The sequence below is a fragment of the Haplochromis burtoni genome, unplaced genomic scaffold (genome assembly GCF_018398535.1).
Source record: "Haplochromis burtoni strain Fernald_Lab_line unplaced genomic scaffold, NCSU_Asbu1 Contig_356, whole genome shotgun sequence".
NCBI lineage: Eukaryota > Metazoa > Chordata > Actinopteri > Cichliformes > Cichlidae > Haplochromis > Haplochromis burtoni.
Window position 1 is genome coordinate 94245 of NW_024582717.1, and position 6450 is coordinate 100694.

At 37.5% G+C, this 6450-nt stretch overlaps 1 protein-coding gene across 1 annotated transcript in view; it reads left to right on the forward strand.

Annotated features, from left to right (window-relative positions):
* The first annotated feature begins 707 nt into the window (after positions 1-707).
* The window catches only part of pomk (protein O-mannose kinase), a 30853-nt gene continuing 25110 nt past the window's right edge, over positions 708-6450 (forward strand). The window contains exon 1 of the mRNA XM_005943041.2: positions 708-820. The gene's annotated coding sequence lies outside the window, so the exon portion shown is untranslated. The remainder of the gene's footprint in view (positions 821-6450) is intronic.

The following is a 6450-nucleotide window of genomic DNA, read 5'->3' on the forward strand; positions in this document are numbered from 1 at the left end:
ACAGCTAGTCGGTGCCTATAACGACAAGCGTGTAGCTATTACGTGAGAATTTATTTATTCGACTGATTGATTGATTGAGCGTTTGTTTTTTAATAATGCAAAAATAGCACTGGCGTGACGACTAAACATATGTCACGCCTGGACATAGACCGGAAGCTACAAAGGGAAAATGCATCGATTTAGCGAATCGATACATATACATGACCTTATATCTAAGCAAGCGAAATCTAAAGAAAAATGTAGCTAGGGGTTTCCTACAACTAGGTCTACCTTATCAGGTTACTAAAAAGGCAACTTTATTATCGGTTTTCCACATAAGCTAACGCCCGCCATCTGTTAAGCTGGTTCGTTTTTTGTCAGGTTATCAGTTTCACTACAATAGCAAAAGTACTATAGAGCTTGATTAAAGATTCTGAAGATATGAATTTTGAAAGTGAAAAGATACCTGCACGCTGCCACTAAGCGTCTTCCACTCGCCTGTTATTGTAATAACCTATGCTTCCTTGAGCTTAAGCAGTGGCGTCCACACTTTCACTTTTCAGAGTAAAAGCCGGCATTTCATTATTTATTATTTTCATATAGACTCAGAAAGGCCTCATCACAGTGTAGTTATTCCAACCCCTGAAACTTGAATATGGGGAATAAAAACGGAATATTTTGGGTAAGTCATATTTAGTTCGGTGAACTACTATGCTTTTATTCTGGAAATCTGAAAGGAAGTTTTTTTCTTGATACGTTTGATGGTGGATGGGGTAGCAGACATGTTGCTATCCTCAAAAAGTACCTCCTGAGTCATAACACCATGTGAACCCTAGTTACGGTAGGCATCTTCGTAAATAACGCTAATTAATAGATATGCTTCATCACCTCTATGTGGGCTTCCTTGTGTTATTGCTCTACATTAGCTAAACGTAAGATTGCTCTGCCTGACACCATTTAGCTGTATCTCATTGTTGTAATATAACTTAACATGAAATTATTTTACATTTGCACATTTGTTCCATTTTAAAACCGTGCGAAGAATATCACGCGCTGAAATGCACGTAGTCAAAGTCTTACGCATGCCCAAAAGCCACTATTTTATGCCTGCCGCCATCTGTGGTATTTAATTACTTGGGGATCTTTAGTGTGGGTTTATTATTATACTTTAAGCATGATCGATTCTCGTGGGAAGAAGTAGGCAAAGAAGCGCAAATGACAGTCACCTGACCCAAAGGCACAGGGAACGCTCTTGTCCACTGGTAAAAACCACATGGTACTAGCAGTGCCCATCGCAGATTTTAGCCCTTCTGCAGGAGACTAGTTCCGAAGTCCAAGGTCATTTTCTTTTCTTTTTTTCCATTTCCAAACAATCTCGCTAGCAGTTGTCACCATCTTACCAAGCTTTTTGGGTGATTTTGTAGCCCTTTCCAGCCTTGTGCAGGTCTACAACCTTGTCCTTGACGTCCTTTGACAGCTCTTTGTCTATGGAGATGGAGAGGGGGGAATGGAGGTTGAGGTCAGAATAAGTCTCCCACTGCTCAATGGAAATGAATCTACCATAAAAATTTATAGCCTTTTGTTGCTCAGAAGAGACTCAAATAATTAGTTCCCCCTCGCTATATCATCTCTAACTTTTAAATGCCTATTTTTATGCCTATTATGTATGTCATGTCATTGAACAAGTTTTACTGTTTTAACACACTGTTATTGGGCCTATTTGGCTAAGGAACTGTAATTTTAGTGTTTCAGCCTGTTCAGTATAATGAGCATTTTCTCTATAAGCGTAACAAAACAAAGATTACATTTCTAAGAATTACTTACTTATACTACTTATACATAACTCATTGAAATATATAAAGTCATTGTACTCTACAGTATGTTGCAAACTGCAGTATGTCAATCTGCAATACAGGGTTGACAAGTGACCAGACTTAAAAATTTGGCAGGGTATGAATAAATTATTTCTCCTACTATATACAGCAGTTGAATTGTCTTGTGTGTTTGTCTGTTTCATTAGAACTGATAAATGCAAAGTAAACCATTCCTCGTCATATAAGTGACTTTCTATATGCTATGCTACCTAGTTGCTTGGTTTTGTTGTTTAATAAGCAATGTCATTGTGTGGTTTTATGCTAATTTTATCAGACTGCAATGTACCGTCTTCCTCGAACTGCCCTGCTTAACTAACAGCAGATAGATGGGTGCAAAGAGAGTGCAGGGTTGGTGTTGGTTCCATTGAATGGAACTCTTAATGCTTTAGCATAGCAGTACCTTTTGGATAATTTCATGCTCCTAACAATTTGGGGGTGGCCTATTCCTGTTCCAACATATATGGGAACCAGTCACAAAGCAAGCTCCATAAAGACATGGACGAGGGAATTGAGAATGGAAGAACATGACTGGCCTGCACAGAATCTTGACCTCAACCTGATAGAACACCTTTGGGATAAATTAGAGCCTGCCTGTGAGCTAGGCATTCTTGTCCAACATCAGTGCTTGACTTCACAAATGTGCTTCTGGAAGAATGGTCAGAAATTCCCATAGACACACTCCTAAACCTTGTAGAATGCCTTCCTAGAAGACCTGAGGCTGTCATAGCTGCAAAGGGTGGGCTGACAGGAAACATAGGAATTTGAAAATAATCGAATGTATTTTTAACATTACTCAATAAGACCGTCAGAATAAAATGAAATAAATACAAATGTTAGATAATACAAATGTGAAAAAAAGTACTAGTAGTATTTAAACAAATCATTTGTGCAAATAGAAAATAAAAAATGGCTTCTCTTCATAAGTTCAAATAAAAGCTTCAAATTAAATAAAAAAGGGTTTTTTTTCTAATCCAGAGTAACAAGTTTCCGAATTATTGATACACAGATCAACTACCTAACGTTAGAAAGAAGAGTTTACTTTTCAAAAGAAATGCTAATGCTAATGTGAGTGGAAAACAAACAACTAGGAGACAGTATAGCTAATACCTTTTAATGGTTTAATATTGCATTTCACTCATTAACTAACAAAACTGTAATGATGTTCACTTATCAAGCATCATCCTGGGAAGGTCCAACAGGATAGCTAACATAAACATTACTGTACAAACAGTAACAGCGTTTATGTCTGCGTAGGTTCATGGTAATCTAAGAAGCTTGGAAAGAAAAGCAACCAGACTTCCTTAAGTTTCTTGAAAATCTTTACTTTTTGTTCAAGAAGCTTCTTCAGCCTTTTAAATGCTCGTACACTGAATTATTGCTGTTTTGGAACAAAAGCACAGATTTGCACAGACTGCATTTAACTTTGTTTTTATATATTTTTAAATCTGTTTCCATTTTGTTCTGTCCTCATGCTTTGCCGTTCACACTACATACTTCATTAGTATTGTGAGCAGTTTTGGCAGACAATATAGGTCTGTAGCTCCCTGTAGTGTATTGCAGCTAGAAAAAACACATTTATGAGGTATTGACAGGTCGGTCATAAAAACAAACTTTTGGTTCCAGTCTTGCAAGGGCGTCTCTCACATTTAGGGCCCTGGTGGTCAGTCCCACTTTTCTCCTCACTAAGTAGGTGACGCCCATATTCATCAGTTTCTGCTTGCAATAGCCTGTTTGAAATACTCATTCAAACATGTTTATGTTTGGATGAGTGGGTTTTTTAGACCCTATGAAAAAAAACATGTTGTAGTTTAGAGCAGGGCGATATGGCCAAAAATATTTATCACGATATATATTTGAAAATTTGCGATAACGATATAACTGACGATATAATTGATGCGAGACAAAATACAACTCCACAACATTACTAGCGCAAAAAGACAACCTATCATTTATTTTCACTTAAACAAGAAGCTGGTTTTTATGTACATTAAAGCTTTATAAAAATGTAACAGTGCAAATGCAAATTCCTTGCTGAAAGTTTAACCAAAAGGCATTTCCAGTAGAAATGGGCTGACATATCCTGAGCATAACCATGTATAATATCCACTGAAGTTAAAAAGAGGTGCTTTGCAACATTAAACTGCAGTGTGCAGTACGTATTTTTCGGACCATAAGGTGCACGGGATTATAAGGCACATTAAGCGAAACAAAGCAGTCAGATAAATCAAACTTTATTAAACTCATTCTTCTTGCTTCCTCCACTTCTGTACCATTGATTCATTAATGTTGAATTCTCTGGCAGCTGCTCTATTCCCATGTTGTTGCAGTATATTAATGACTAACCTCGTATTGTGGATGGATTATCTCAGTTGTTCTCCTGACTGAAGTTTGGTCCGTTTACAGCATCCTGCCATGCGATTGCATTTGTCTCTAACCATGAAGGAACCTTAACGTTAACTTTTATAAGTGGAAAAGTGTTAGTGTTTGTCCTCCAGCTTCACTGTTTATGTTATGCTAACATAGCTGTGTCGCTAGCGATCACGTAGCACATAATTATATACCAGCTAGCCCAACTTCAGTAACCCTACAAACGTCACTGCTGTTTAGTTTCCTGTCTTCATTTATGTTGGAAGTGATAGCAGAGCTGTACGTTTGATTTTTTTCAGAAATCTCTCAGTCAGAACATGCTATATCATGCTTAGGTAACTAGCGAAACTAGCGAGCTAACTTCCGCTAGCTTCCTGCTAGCTTCTAACTCCGTTAAATGTAATACATTTTGTTTTCATGGATGCCTGGAAGTTAAACTTCATAGTTACACCTGGTAAAGCAGCAATGCTGATCGTTTTATTAAAGATGAAAGAATTTAGACAGTTTTTAACTCTTAGTGATGCTGCAGTGTTCGTTTGACCTGAAGATACGGAGTTTAGGACCCAGATTACTCCCAGATTTAAGGGCATCTTAGTCCGACGGCCGCTTGCATGTTCTGCAAAAAAATGTGCTTTGTCGTGTATCTGACGGACAAACACCAAACCAGTTCCACATCACTGAAGTTGCACCATTTTTACAAACCAATTCTGGTTCATCTGTTTCACTCAACAATCGGCCATGTGCGTATGAAAACAAAGGCACTGCGCATGCGCGTTTTACTCATATTCTATCGCGATATTTCATTTTCCTATCGTTGCCTAACATTATACCGGTATTACCGTGAACGGTATAATATGGCCCAGCCCTATTGTAGTTAGACTGTTTGAAAAGTGTCTCAGATATACAAATAGAAATACAAATTCAAATTTTATTTGTCACATACACAGTCATACATAGTACGACATGCAGTGAAATGCTTGTTGCTGTGCAATGCCGAACCAAACGTAGACATAAAAGTAAACATAAAACTAAACATAAAATTAAACTAGCAAGTAATTTACATAATATACAAATTTTAAAATTAACTGTAAAAAATGTACAATAAAATTAAAGGTTAAAAATAATTAACAAAACAAAAGTAGAATGTGCAGATAAACAAATTTAAGAAATTATAAAAGTTTGCAAATAAACAGTGTGCAAGTAGAGAGTGTGCAAACAAACAGTTTGCAGAGTAACAGTTTGCAGTGGAATAAATAGTTCCTGATGTATAGTAGTGAGAGAGAGAGAGTCCAGTCCTACACAAGGTTCAGGGACTGAATAGCCTGAGGGAAGAAGCTCCTCTGTAATGAGGAGCTGTTTTGGACTTGAGGGAGTGGAAGTGCCCCCCTGAACTCAAAAGTGAGAAGAGTCCATTGTTGAGATGAGAGCGATACTTCATAATCTTCCTGGCTTTGGTCTTGCACCGCTTAGTGTACATGGACCAAAGGTAAGGAAGTTCATAGCAAATTAGGGCTGCCGATTATTTTGATAGTTGACTAGTCACCGATTATTTTTGCGATTAGTCGACTAATCAGATCATGCATCCATTGGACGTAAAACATACAGCTTATTGCACCAGCATGCATCTGCTCTTATATAACTATCATTAGCTTACAGCTTTAAGTGTTTAAGGTATGTGCTAACTAAAAATAAAGACAAGATGATAGTTTATTAAATTTTAATGAAATTTGCAGATTGTTTCGGTGGAGTTTAATAAACTCAGCCGTCTGCTCCTTGCTATCTAAAATATAACAGGACACCGGAGTATATTCTCGAGCATCTCACACTTCTGATAATCAGTTGTCTGCTTGACGTTTATAAACAATAACTTTAATCTCAGCCAAACCGATTTACTCAGGAACAAATAAAATACTGAAAAAAGCCAAACAATAACATTTTTAAGTTATCTAAGTGACTTATATATCATGTTTAACCTGAGTAGCGAAAGACGGCGGTGGGTTTGAAAACGATTTGCCGGGAGTCCGGTGTTCTCACGGGCTCTAGTGAGCCTTGCCCGGCTAGCTATCGAGCTAGTGGGTAACAGACGTCTCCGAAAACGTCGGAGCGCTTTTGAAAATATGTGGTGTCTTGATAAACTGAGCAGATATTTGAGGTTTACACAGCTACATTCTCGCCTGAAAATATGTTAAACGTTTATTTTGTGACCCAGAAAGAATAATAAGAGTAATAT